This window comes from Salmo salar, chromosome 27 (assembly GCF_965601325.2).
Source record: "Salmo salar chromosome 27, fSalSal1, whole genome shotgun sequence".
Taxonomy (NCBI): Eukaryota; Metazoa; Chordata; class Actinopteri; order Salmoniformes; family Salmonidae; genus Salmo; species Salmo salar.
The window spans coordinates 14,770,243-14,785,478 of record NC_138317.1 but is presented as its reverse complement, the minus strand read 5'-3'; the positions used below and the strand labels follow the sequence as shown (position 1 = coordinate 14,785,478).

The 15,236-nt window shown below is 44.4% G+C and overlaps 1 gene segment (V, D, J or C); it reads left to right on the top strand.

Annotated features, from left to right (window-relative positions):
* Positions 1-15,236, top strand: part of LOC106588303 (Ig kappa chain V region Mem5-like) — a 92,811-nt gene that overhangs the window by 40,850 nt on the left and 36,725 nt on the right.

Below are 15,236 nucleotides of genomic sequence, written 5' to 3'. Positions count from 1 at the left end.
GTCCTGTTGGAAGGTGAACCTTCGCCCCAGTGTGAGGTCCTGAGCAGTTTTTCATCAAGGATCTCTCTGTACTTTGCTCCGTTCATCTATCCCTCAATCCTGACTAGTCTCCCAGTTCCTGCCGCTGAAAAACATCCACACAGCATGATGCTGCCACCACCATGCTTCACCGTAGGGATGGTGCCAGGTTTGCCTTTTAATGAGGAGTGGCTTCCATCTGGCCACGGAACCATAAAGGCCTAATTGGTGGAGTGCTGCTGAGATGGTTGTCCTTCTGGAAGGTTCTCCCATCTCCACAGAGGAACTCTGTAGCTCTGTCAGAGTGACCATTGGGTTCTTGGTCACCTCCCTGACTAAGGCCCTTCTCCCACCGATTGCTCAGTTCGGCCAGAAGGCCAGCTCTAGGATGGGTCTTGGTGGTTCCAAACTTATTCCATTTATGACTGATGGAGGCCACTGTTCTTGGGGACCTTCAATGCTACAGAAATGTTTTGGTAAACAATCCTGTCTTGGAGCTCTATGGACAATTCCTTAGACCCCTTTTGCTCTGACATGCACTGTCAACTGTGGGACCTTATATAGACAAATGTGTGCCTTTCCAAATCATGTCCAATCAATTGAATTTACCACAGGTGGATTCCAATCAAGTTGTAGAAACATCTCAAGGATGATCAATGGAAACAGGATGGACCTGAGCTCAATTTTTAGTCTCATAGCAAAGGGTCTGAATACTTATGTAAATAAGGTATTTCAGTTTTTTGTACTGTATGTGTCTATAGTTTTGTTTAATGTTGTGTTAGTGTATGTAAGTTGTCGCGCCTCTTCAATCGAGTGTATTAGCCCTGCACGTAGTGCAATCAATGTGCTGATTGAATTTAGGTAGCCTTGTTCTCAAATTTCCTTTGTTAAAATCCCCAGCTACAATAAATGCAGGCTTTGGATATGGTTTCCAGTTTACAGAGTCCAGTGAAGTTCATTGAGCACCGTCTTGGTGTCTGCTTGAGGGGGAATGTACACAACTGTGAATATAACTGACGAGAATTCCCTTGATGTAAAATGGCCAGCATTTGATTGTAAGGAATTCTTGGTCGGGTGAGCAGAAGGACTCGAGTTTTGTATCACTGTGGTGCACTTCTGGTGGAGGCACTAGACTGTATGTTGGAAGTAAGTTTATCTACATATAATTTCTCATTAAAAAAAATGATCCTTAGTTTTGCTATTTTGCCATCTTTATCTTATTTTGCAGTTGTATTTGCTATATTTTGCAAAGTGTTGCTATCTTAAACTCCTACTGTTCTTATTAATACACCAGTGGAGGCTGCTGAGGGGAGGAGATAGCATGTTTGATACCATTCCACTTATTCTGCTCCAGCCATAACCACTAGCCTGTCATCCCCAAATAAGGTGCCTCCAACCTCCTGAGGAATATACTTTTGGTTTCAACTTGTGATATACTGTAATTTATGAGACATTCTAACTTTTTTCTTTTAATGATCATGAAAACATTAAAAGATTATATATTTTAAATTCAAGCTGCAATATGTACCTTTTTCAGCAACAAGACCAAATTCACATGTTATAGATCTGTAATTCTTATTGAAAGCAAGTCTAAGAAGCAGTAGATTATTCTGTGAGCTATTTATATGCTTCCCATCCTTAAGTTTAATTTTTGCATCTTTTACTTTAGGTTTTGTACACCAGCTTCGAACAGCTAAAAATACAATATTTTTTGTTATGGAAAATATATTTCACAGCAGTTTAGATGGTACAATGATTCACTATACTTGCTTGTTTTGCCAAATCTGCTGAAATTAGTCAAACTACAATTTTAGCAACCAGGAAATGACAGTCATTTCTGCATAGTGCATCTTTAAATGTAATATTATTGTAGAATGGTTAGTCAACTGGAATTTACTTCAGCATAGGCTTATCAACAGCTTTTAAATGAATTGATCATGTATGAATTGGTCATACATTCTGTGGATTTCTTTCAAATAATTATTTTTAATGAATTATTATGCAGTCTGACTCCGAGGATTTATCCCATTACAATAAGGAAGAAGTACGCTGAAATATTTTTCATTTTAAATAATAAATATTTGGAAGATAGTTGAATATATTTTCTGTCATCTCATGTAGTTATAATATGCTTCAGTAGCTACTCAAAAGTTACAGAAAGACTGATAAACTGTGTTTGAGGAACAGAAACCTACTAATGGAAAACAACATTTAATTAACAGCTAAGATGTAAAACTGCTGCAACATCGTCGTATCAATCTGGTGAATGATTGACAGCTCCCCTCTCCCTAGGTGATGTTCGTCCCACCCTGACGGTCATGTGGCTGGCCAACAAGGGCTTCCCCTCAGCAACACCTGGGAGGTGACTTGCACACTTGTGCTGGGCTGGACCCTGTGTGGGAACCTTCCTCATGTTGGAGCTTTTATTTTTTATATCATTTTTTTTTTTTTTTTTACCTTTATACAGGTTTTTCTCAATGAGACATTCTTTTTCAAGAGAGACCTGGTCCAATAGCAGCAGGGGGAATAAAGTTTCAGACAAAACAACTTGCATACACTAACACAACATTAAACAAAACTATAGACACACATACAGTACAATTACATATGTCATGACTAAAAAACATAACAGCTGTCCTAAAGACAATTACGCTCTTCTATGATATTTTCATCAATCAAGTGTTTAAACTCCACAAACGTGACAAGATCATAAAATATTTCAATGTTCAGGAGAGAATTCCAGGACCTCGGAGCTGAATAACCATGAGCTGTTCTAATTCTTGGTACTGCTAAAAGCAAATGAGAATGGGACCAAAATTGATAATAATTTACCCACCTGATACATTTTTAAAAAGAACCGAGATAAAGTGGCAAGGTCAATGACAACCAGCCAACGGCGCTGAAGAGATCACAATGATGTTTAAGACGTTTTTGATTGGTAAGGAACCTGAGGGCCGCATGATATACTGAATCAAGTGCTCTCAGGGTAGTGGTTGAAGCCTGCATATATGTAACATCACTAAAATCTAAATAGCATAGCGGAACAAACAGAATATATGTCGGATTCTGATGTCAAATAGATCTGCTTGGCTTTCATATCACATGTGTTCTGAACTGTAATGGGTGCGTGCTGATGGCAGGGAAGTCAGGCGCAGGAGAACGAACATGGTATAAACGGAGTCGTTTTAATAAGTGCTCACAAAACTCCGAAAACCAAAATATACAAAATAATAAAAGTGGGTACAAAACCCGTCGCGCACCAGAACATAACTTGCACATCACATACAAACAAACAATCACCGACAAGGACATGAGGGGAAACACAGGGTTAAATACACAACACGTAATTGATGAGATTGGAACCAGATGTGATGTAAGACAAGACAAAACCAATGAAAAATGGATCAGCGATGGCTAGAAGGTTGGTGATGTCGATCGCCAAACACCGCCCAAACAAGGAGAGAGACCGACATGTTGGTTCTAACATGTTGAGATAAAAGACGTTCAATATTTTAAACTGTTTGCCTGGATATCATTATTTAATGAGTTTTACCATAAGACATTGAGATCTTTATAATTTGTTTAGTTTTCATAATGAATGGAAAGCTCAGCTTTGGAAACTGATTTGACTAATACATTTCAGTTAATGAACCTCTCAATGAATGCTTGGCTGATTTGGCCACATTTTGTCCCAGTCAAAAGGAGATCTACAGCGATACTAATACTGAAGACATTATAAACCCACTGGTCTTCATGATGTTACTAGTACTGAAACCATGTGCTCTAAACCCACTGGTCTTCATGATGTTACTAATACTGAAGCCATGTGCTCTAAACCCACTGGTCTTCATGATGTTAATAATACTGAAGACATTATAAACCCACTGGTCTTCATGATGTTACAAATACTGAAGACATATTATAAACCCGTGTTGACACCGACCTCGGGGATGACCCGGAGGGCGAGGCGCAGGGCGATCCGGATGGAGACGGTGGAACTCTCGCAGCATTGAAGGATCCAACACCGGAACCCAGCATCTCTCCTCCTGACCATACCCCTCCCAGTCTACGAGGTACTGAAGGCCCCTCGCCCGACGTCTCGAATCCAGTATGGAACGAATGAAGTACGCCGGGGCCCCCTCGACCCCCCCCTAACCTATAACAAACCTCGTTCACACTCCTCAGGACTTTAAATGGCCCCACAAACTGCGGACCCAGCGTCCGATAGGGCAGGCGGGGGGGCAGGTTTCGGGTCGAGAGCCAGACCCGATCCCCCGGTGCGAACACCGGGGCTTCACTACTGCGAACACCGGGGCTTCACTTCACTACGCCAACTTTTTGGCGCAGCACAGCGCGCTGAAGGTGGACATGGGCGGTGTCCCATGTTTCCTCCGCGTGCCGGAACCAGTCGTCCACCGCAGTAGCCTCGGTCTGACTCTGATGCCAAGGAGCCAGAACCGGCTGATAGCCCAATACACACTGGAAGGGAGAGTGGTTAGTGGAGGAGTGGCGGAGCGAGTTCTGGGCCATCTCTGCCCAGGGCACGAACACTGCCCACTCCCCCGGACATTCCTGGCAATAAGACCTCAGAAACCTACCCACATCCTGGTTAACTCTCTCCACCTGCCCGTTACTCTCGGGGTGTAAACCTGAGGTAAGGCTGACCGAGACCCCCAGATGTTCCATGAACGCCCTCCAGACCCTCGACGTGAACTGGGGCCCCCCGATCAGACACTGTATCCTCAGGCACCCCGTAGTGCCGGAAGACGTGTGTAAACAGGGCCTCTGCAGTCTGTAGGGCCGTAGGGAGACCAGGCAAAGGGAGGAGATGACAGGACTTAGAAAAACGATCCACAACGACCAGGATTGTGGTGTTACTCTGTGAAGGAGGAAGATCGGTCAGGAAATCTACCAACAGGTGCGACCACGGCCGTTGTGGAACGGGTAAGGGTTGTAACTTACCTCTGGGCAAGTGCCTAGGAGCCTTACACTGGGTGCACACCAAGCAGGAGGAAACATAAACCCTCACATCCTTGGCCAAAGTGGACCACCAGTACTTCCCACTAAGACAGCGCACCGTCCGACCGATCCCAGGATGACCAGAGGAGGGTGACGTGTGGGCCCAATAGATCAGCCGGTCGCGGACAGCAGATGGAACGTACAGATGCCCAGCTGGACACTGGAGGGGAGCGGGCTCTGCACGTAACACCTGCTCAATGTCCGTGTCCAGCTCCCACACTACCGGTGCTACCTTGTAAGAGGCAGGGAATATGCGAGTGGGATCCATGGGCCGCTCCTCTGTGTCATACAGCCCGGACAATGCGACTGCCTTTACGTTCTGGGAGCCTGGTCTGTAGGAAAGGCTAAACAAAAAGCGGGTGAAAAACATGGCCCACCTTGCCTGGCGAGGGTTCAGTCTCCTCGACGCCCGGATGTACTCCAGATTGCGGTGGTCAGTCCAAATGAGAAAAGGGTGTCTAGCCCCCTAAAGCCAATGTCTCCATGCCTTCAAGGCCTTTACGAAAGCCAACAGCTCCTGGTCCCCCACATCATAGTTTCGCTCTGCCGGGCTGAGCTTCTTCGAGAAGAAGGCACAGGGGGGGAGCTTCGGTGGTGTACCCGAGCGCTGAGAGAGCACATTTCCTATCCCAGCCTCGGATGCGTCCACCTCCACTATGAACGCCAAAGAGAGATCCGGATGGGCCAACACGGGAGCCGTGGTAAACAGAGCCCTCAGGTGACTAAAAGCCCTGTCTGCCTCAGCTGACCACTGCAAGCACACAGGGCCCCCTTTCAGCAGTGAGGTAATGGGAGCCGCTACCTGACCAAAACCCCAGATAAACCTCCGGTAGTAGTAGGCAAACCCTAAGAACCGCTGAACCTCCTTTACGTGGTGGGATTCGGCAATTACGCACGGCTGCAATGCGGTCACTCTCCATCTCCACCCCTGAAGTGGAAATGCGATACCCTAGGAAGGAGACAGACTTTTGGAAGAACAGGCATTTCTCAGCCTTGACGTACAGGTCATTGTCCAACAGGCGACCAGGCACTCTGCGCAACAGGGACACTCAGTGCGTGTAGCAGAGTATATGCTCAGCGCGTGTAGCGGAGTATATCAAAATGTCATCAATATACACCACTGCACCCTGCATGTGCAGGTCCCTGAAAATCTCATCTACAAAGGCTTGGAAGACTGATGGCGCATTCATCAACCCGAACGGCATGACGAGGTACTCATAGTGCCCAGAGGTGGTACTGAAAGCCGTCTTCCACTTATCTCCCTCTCGGATACGCACCCGGTTGTAAGCGCTCCTGAGATCTAGTTTGGTGAAGAAGCGCGCCCCGTGCATTGACTATCGCTGTGGCTATGAGCGGTAGCGGGTAACTATATCTTACAGTGATCTGATTCAGACCCCGATAGTCAATACACAGGCACAGACCTCCCTCCTTCTTCTTCACAAAAAAGAAACTCGAGGAGGCGGGTGAAGTGGAGGACCGAATGTACCCCTGACGCAGGGATTCGGAGACATATGTTTCCATAGCCTCCGTCTCCGCTTGTGAGAGGGGATACATGTGACTCCTGGGAAGCGCAGCGTCTACCAGGAGATCTATCGCCCCGTCGATGAGGTGGTAATTGAGTCGCCCTCTTTTTGGAGAAGGCGAGAGCCAAATCGGCATATTCAGGGGGATGCGCACGGTGGAGACCTGGTCTGGACTCTCCACCGTAGAGGCACCAATGGAAACCCCTAAACACATACCTGAGCACTCTTGCGACCACCCCGTGAGAGCCCTCTGTGGCCAAGAAACAGTGGGGTTATGACAAGCTAACCAGGGTAGGCCCAGCACCACGGGATACACAGAAGAGTCAATAAGGAAGAGACTAATTCTCTCCGAATGACCCCCCTGCGTCACCATGCCCAAAGGCGCGGTGACCTCCCTAATTAACCCTGACCCTAATGGTCGACTATCTAAGGCATGACCGGGGAAGGGCATATCGACGGGAACGATGGGGATCCCTAAACTATGGGCTAAAGCACTATCAATAAAATTCCCAGACGCGCCTGAATCGACCTGAGCATTATGCTGGGAATGCGGGTAAAACTCAGGGAACGTGACAAACACAAACATCTGTGCAACAGAGGACTCTGGGTGAGAATGGTGCCGGCTCACCTGGGGTGACACCAGAGCGCCCTGCCTGCTGCCTCAACTCCCAGAGGAACCAACCCGGCACCGACCGGCAGTGTGACCTCTGCATCCACAGATGGTGCACGAGCGAGAACCCCCTCCGGTCTCCCTGCGCACTGCCCCTCCCAGCTCCATGGGTATCGGAGAGGGGGTGCGGGAGGATGGAACTACCAGCGGTAATGGTCGATCAGGGCCCTGTTGTTCCATCCCACGCCGGCAGCCAGGGTCCTAAACTCCAGGGTGAACTCCTGGGCGCTCTTCATCTCCTGCCTCAGATGGTAGAGGCGCTCACCCGCCGCTCTACCCTCGAGCGGGCAGTCGAAGACTGCCCGGAAACGGCAGGTGAACTCCTCAAACTGGTCCAACGCCGCATCTCCCTCTCACCACATGGCGTTGGCCCACTCCAGGGCTTTCCCGGTGAGGCACGAGACGAGGGCGGACACCCTCTCACGGCCCGATAGAGCCGGGTGAACGGTGGCCAGATAGAGGTCTAATTGTAATTAGAACCCCTGGCAGTTCGCAGCCCCCCCGTCGTACTCCTGGGGCAAGGAGAGACGGATCCCACTGGGTTCAGGTGGGAAAGGGGTGCTCAAGAGAGACCCCGGTTGTGCTGGTGGAGGTGCTGGAAGAACTCCCTGTCTCTCCCAGCGGTCCATTGTCCAGACAACGCGATCCATGGCGGTACCAAGATGGTGAAGTATTACTGCATGCTCCTGGACGCGCTCCTCCACCTCAATGGCCGGGGTACCTTTTCCTCCTGCTGACTCCACAGTGCCGGTCGGTGATTCTGTAATGGGTGTGTGCTGGTGGCAGGGAAGTCAGGCGCAGGAGAACGAACATGGTATAAACGGAGTCGTTTAACTTCTCTAGGGCCAGTGGGATGATTTCGTCCCACCTACGTAACAGCCAGTGAAATCCCGTGGCGCGTTATTCAAATACCTTAGAAATGCTATTACTGTCACGCCCTGACCAGGTGAACTCTTCTATTTTGGGTCAGGGTGTGGCATTTCTATAGTTTATTTTCTATGTTTTTGGTATAGCCTTGCTTTGGGGCGTATTTCTATGTTGGGTTCTGTCGATTCCCAATCAGAGACAGCTGTCACTAGTTGCCTCTGATTGGGGAATCATATTTAAGTTCCTTTTCCCCCCACGATGTTTGTGGGTTGTTGTCTCTTTTTGTTGGAGCAGTAGCGATACGTTTATTCTCTGTTTTGACCGTGTTATTTCAGTCTGTAATAAATAACATGAGTTCGCTCCCAGCTGCGCCTTGGTCCACTTCTTCCTTCCTGCACGACGATCGTTACAATTACTTCAATTTCTCAAACATATGACTATTTTACACCATTTTAAAGACAAGGCTCTCGTTAATCTAACCACACTGTCCGATTTCAAAAAGGCTTTACAACGAAAGCAAAACATTAGATTATGTCAGCAGAGTACCCAGCCAGGCTAGCTATTTAGACACCCAGCAAGTTTAGCCTTCACCAAACTCCGATTTACTATTAGAAAAGTTTGATTACCTTTGGTGTTCTTCGTCAGAATGCACTCCCAGGACTTCTACTTCAATAACAAATGTTGGTTTGGTCCCAAATAATCCATAGTTATATCCAAACAGCGGCGTTTTGTTCGTGCGTTCAAGACACTATCCGAAAGGGTAAAGAAGGGTGACGAGCACGGCGCATTTCGTGACAAAAAATGTGTAAATATTCCATTACCGTACTTCGAAGCATGTCAACCGCTGTTTAAAATCAATTTTTATGCCATTTTTCTCGTAAAAAAGCGCTAATATTCCGACCGGGAATCTGCGTTTAGGTAAAAAGACAAAGGAAAATAAAGCACGGGGTCGACTCGTGCACGCGCCTAAGCCCATAGTTCTCTGATCGGCCACTTGCCAAAAGCGATAATGTGTTTCAGCCTGGGGCTGCCTCGATATCATTCAGCTTTTTCCCGGGCTCTGAGAGCCTATGGGAGCCGTAGGAAGTGTCACGTTACAGCAAAGATCCTCAGTCTTCAATAAACAGAGACAAGAAGAACAAGATCTTGTCAGAGAGTGCACTTCCTGTAAGGAATCTTCTCAGGTTTTTGCCTGCCATATGAGTTCTGTTATACTCACAGACACCATTCAAACAGTTTTAGAAACTTTAGGGTGTTTTCTATCCAAAGCCAATAATTATATGCATATTCTGGTTACTGGGCAGGAGTAGTAACCAGATTAAATCGGGTACGTTTTTTATCCGGCCGTGTCAATACTGCCCCCTACCCCGAACAGGTTAATAAGTGCTCACAAAACTCCGAAAACCAAAATATACAAAATAATAAAAGTGGGTACAAAACCCTTCACACCAGAACATAACTTGCACATCACATACAAACAAACAATCACAGACAAGGACATGGGGGGAAACAGAGGGTTAAATACACAACATGTAATTGATGAGATTGGAACCAGGTGTGATGTAAGACAAGACAAAACCAATGGAAAATGAAAAATGGATCAGCGATGGCTAGAAGGTCAGTGACGTCGACCGCCTAACACCGCCCGAACAAGGAGAGGGACCGATTTCGGCGGAAGTCGTGACAGGAACCTTATTACTAAAATGCTGTTGGATCTGACATGTTGAGATAATAAAGACGTTCAATATTTTTAACTGTTTGCCTGGATATCATTATTTAATGAGTTTTACCATTAGACATTGAGATCTTTATAATTTGTTTAGTTTTCATAATGAATGGAAAGCTCAGCTTTGGAAACTGATTTGACTAATACATTTCAGTTAATGAACCTCTCAATGAACGCTTGGCTGATTGGGCCACATTTTGTCCCAGTCAAAAGGAGATCTACAGCGATACTAATACTGAAGACATTATAAACCCACTGGTCTTCATGATGTTACTAGTACTGAAACCATGTGCTCTAAACCCACTGGTCTTCATGATGTTACTAATACTGAAACCATGTGTTCTAAACCCACTGGTCTTCATGATGTTACTAATACTGAAGCCATGTGCTCTAAACTCACTGGTCTTCATGATGTTACTAATACTGAAGACATTATAAACCCACTGGTTTTCATGATGTTACTAATACTGAAGACATTATAAACCCACTGGTTTTCATGATTTTACTAATACTGAAGACATTATAAACCCACTGGTCTTCATGATGTTACTAATACTGAAGACATATTATATACCCACTGGTCTTCATGATGTTACTAATACTGAAGACATATTATAAACCCACTGGTCTTCATGATGTTACTAATACTGAAACCATGTGTTCTAAACCCACTGGTCTTCATGATGTTACTAATACTGAAGCCATGTGTTCTAAACCCACTGGTCTTCATGATGGTATTAACACTGAAGCAGTGTGCTCTAATCTCACTGGAACTCTCTGGGGACATGTGAACATCTGGCTACGGTGCTGCTCTATTCTGGGAGTGTTGCAATAACACTGCCCATGCAAATATTACTTTCAACCATACCACAGCTCACAATCTCCAAGCCTCAAATCCTCTGGGACTGGGGCAGCTGTGTGAGTTTGACTAGGGCTGACTAGTGCTGGGGAAGCAGACTTCACGCTGGACTTTGCATAATGTTCAAGTTGGGGACTTCACTCTCAGGTCTTTATATAGCTATGAATTTTAATCAAAGCTTAAAAAAAATCTAAACCTATTCTGAATTTTGTTCAACACGTCCTTCAAAATAAAGCATTTTCTACAGCTCTATACCCTTTGTGGTCCCAGTATGTTTACAAAGATTTAACATTTTTGCAGAATATATTGAGAGATATGTACATGATCATAGTCCGTAGACAGTCTAACCAATTACATTATTGTATTGTAGTGTCATATTTCAAAGAATTTGTTATTCGAATATGGGATACTCCGAAGCTCTGCAGCTGTTGAGTCAGAGCAGTTCCTCTTTAGCTGAGGGAGGTTTTTGTACAATGCTTTAACACTGTGTGAACGGATAGCTGTAACCCTGCTGACAGTAGTAATCTCCTGCATCTTCAGCCTGGACTCCAGTGATGGTCAGAGTGAATTGAGTACCAGATCCACCTCCATTGAAACGACCTGGAATCCCAGACTGACGGTTTTTAGCATAATAAACCAGGAGATTAGGAGCTTCTCCAGGTTTCTGCAGGTACCAGCTAAGCACATTACCAGTACTTGAACTGGCTGTACAGCTGATAGAGACAGTCTCTCCTGGGTGAACAGACTGAGATTTAGGAGACTGAGTCAGAATTATATCTGCTGATGATTCTGAAAAATTAAACAAAATTCAAGAAAGGCTGATTAGTAAGGTTATCACAACAACAAGCATATCATAAAGCATAGCCTATCACGCTAAATGTTAAAGTGTTTTTTAAAATTCTGTCATGTTAAATTAACGAATGAAGTGTAACTCTGAATCCAATCCCATCATGAATCAAAGTTAGTCAAAGTGTCTTTCACCCTGAACAAGGAGCCCCAGTGTCCCCAGCAGTAGAATCAGTGACATCATCATTGTGCTGCGTGTCAGTGGCTCTGAAAGGAGTGAACAGTCACTGATCAACACTGGGGTTTTAAATGTATTTGGAGCAGTGAAGCAGGACAGCTATGCAAATGTCTCATATTTTACGCAAATGTGCGCGCGCACACACACACAGATAAAATAAGTCAGCAGTTTCCAAAAATATGCTTACTCTATATCAAATCTGAGAATACTAAAATCATAGACAAACCACACATTGTAACAACTATTAAATGGGTGTCACGAGTGTCGTAAAAATTGGTCCAAATTGGTGCAGCGGGAACGTGTACACACATCTTCTTTATTAAATAAAAAGAAGAAAAAACAAAAGAAACACGTATACAAGACAACAAACGCCACTAACAATCCAAACATGTGCATAGACACTAAACAGGAGACAACAACCCACAATTCCCATTACAAACACACCCCTATACATAGGACCTTCAATCAGAGGCAACGAGGAACAGCTGCCTCCAATTGAAAGCCAATCCCAATAAACTAAACATAGAACTAAACAACCTAGATCTAACATAGAAATACACTAACCTAGAACATAACCCCAAAAACCCTGGAACACTCTAAACAAACACCCCTCTACATACCACGTGACCCAAAAACCCCGGAACACTCTGAACAACCACCCCTCTACATAACACATAGCCAAACAAACCCCGAAACCCTCAAAACAAACAACCCCCTGCCACGTCCTGACCAAACTACAATAACAAATAACCCCTTTACTGGTCAGGACGTGACAATGGGGCCTAAATTGACTCGCCCACACAGTGTTTGATGTCCCTCAACAGTGTTTGATGTCCCAGGAGAAGGTAAATTAAGCTTAACAGTAGAATTGCTGGCTCTAGAGTATGTCCTTCAAACCTTTTCATGTGGACAGTAGTGGAGCTCTGTCTTCCTCCTCTGACCACAGTGTGTAATGGCAGTTTGAGTGACGGGTAGAGTGGGTGTTTTAATTTAAGTTAAAGGTCTCCAGAACCGTATTAAAAAAAAGTCACACGCTCTATATAACCATTCAGTTGTTGGGAGCAAATGTAGTGTGCAACTTTCTTTCATTCTTTTATACAATTTAGTTTCCATTAGTCAGCACCTATTCAAGCATTATTGGGCTGTTCATCAGCTCATGCGTTATATTACCCTATCATAACCACAAAAAACTGTTATAGTTTCAAAATATGTTCTAAACTACCATGCCATGTCGATCTCATGGACTGTCATTCTTGGCATATACACTGGGGACTAAAGATTAGTGGCAGAGGGAGGAGGGAGGACTGACACAATCATATCAGTCATATCTGATATCAAAGGTGTTGAGGGCTTCTCATTCATATAGAAATAAAGCCTATCGTGTTGATTATATGGTTTACAGTATAAATATTTAGGATTTAGCCTTTTTCTTGTTTTGAACCGAAAGGTATGAATGATCCTTTGGGTGGGGATAAATTTGTCTGTCCATGTACCAAATGTGTTACATCTGACATATATGGCAAGTTCTACCTTAATTTGGTCCAGAAACATTTTATTTGGCAGTGTTGGCAAGTTGTCTCACTTCTTGTTGTGGCCTAGACTGAAACGGACATGGTTGAACCCATGTTGGACATCAGAGAGGTGTAAGGTATGAAATGCATGTTTTTATTGATCTATTTAGGCAGAAATGTTGTTGAATAGATCTGCGTTTTTTTATTGTGCTCAATGCTAAAAAACCTGTCAAGATTTTGACATAGAATGAGGCAACTTAACAAGTGTGATGAAGTAATTTAACACATTATGGGAAGTTGGATCTCGTCTGAACGAAATCAGAAGTAGCCTTTATGTAGCCAACTGTAAGAGAAATGAAATATATTTTTATTCATGAAAACAAAATCTATTTATTCTTGCATGGGAAATATGAGAAGCAATATAATTTAGGACTTGACCAATGGAGGTCAAGCTTGAATCGGGGTTGAATCACCAAAGGAACTAATCTAGACTACCCTATAGAAAGTACTGGCTATACAGACAGCTTGCTGGAGGCCCAGAGTCCAGCCAGGCAGGAGAGTATTGATCCACACAGAACCGTATAAAAAGAAAGTCACACACTCAATATAACCATTCAATTGTTGGGAACATATTTACAAGATGTCGGAGGATGCCAGGTTCAGCATGAGGCACAGGGTAAAGTTGGGGTGTCGGGAAGAGCTGCGCAGGATGACCACCAGAACAGCTAAAGTCAGAAGTTAGGTTGGAGTCATTAAAACTCGTTTTTCAATCACTCCACAAATTTCTTGTTAACAAACCATAGTTTTGACAAGCAAGTCGGTTAGGACATCTACTTTGTGCATGACACAAATAATTTTTCCAACAATTCTTTACAAACACATTACTTCACTTATAATTCACTGTATTACATTTCTAGTGGGTCAGAAGTTTACATACACTAAGTTGACTGTGCCATTAAACAGCTTGGAAAATTACAGAAAATGATGTCATGGCTTTAGAAGCTTCTGATAGGCTAATTGACATCATTTGAGTCAATTGGAGGTGTACCTATGGATGTATTTCTAGGCCTACCTTTAAACTCAGTGCTTCTTTGCTTGACATCATGGAGAAATCAAAATAAAATCAGCCAAGACCTCAGAAAAAAATTGTAGACCTCCACAATTCTGGTTCATCCTTGGGAGCAATTTACAAATGCCTGAAGGTACCACGTTCATCTGTACAAACAATAGTACGCAAGTATAAACACCATGGGACCACGCAGCCGTCATACCGCTCAGGAAGGAGACGCGTTCTGTCTCCTAGAGATGAACGTACTTTGGTGCGAAAGGTGCAAGTCAATCCCAGAACAACAGCAAAGGACCTTGTGAAGATGCTGGAGGTAACAGGTACAAAATAATCTATATCCACAGTAACACAAGCCCTTATCGACATAGGCTGAAAGGCCGCTCAGCAAGGAAGAAGCCACTGCTCCGAAACCGCCAGAAAAAAAGCCACACTACGGTTTGCAACTGCACATGGGGACAAAGATCGTACTTTTTGGAGAAATGCCCTCTGGTCTGATGAAACTTTTGTGGGCAGAACTGAAAAAGGATGTGCGAGCAAGGAGGCCTACAAACCTGACTCAGTTACACCAGCTCTGCCAGGAGGAATGGGCCAAAAATCACCCAACTTATTGTGGGAAGCTTGTGGAAGGCTACCCAAAACATTTGACCCAAGTTAAACAATTTAATGGCAATGCTACCAAATACTAATTGAGTGTATGTAAACTTCTGACCAACTGGGAATGTGATGAAATGAATATAAGCTGAAATAAATAATTCTCTCTACTATTATTCTGACATTTCACATTCTTAAAATAAAGTGGTGATCCTAAGTGACATGACAGGGAATTTTTACTAGGATTAAATGTCAGGAATTGTGAAAAACTGTGTTTAAATGTATTTCGTTAAGGTGTATGTAAACTTCCGACTTCAACTGTATGTTACCAGGGAGGCACAGCGCACAGCACAGCCCCAGGA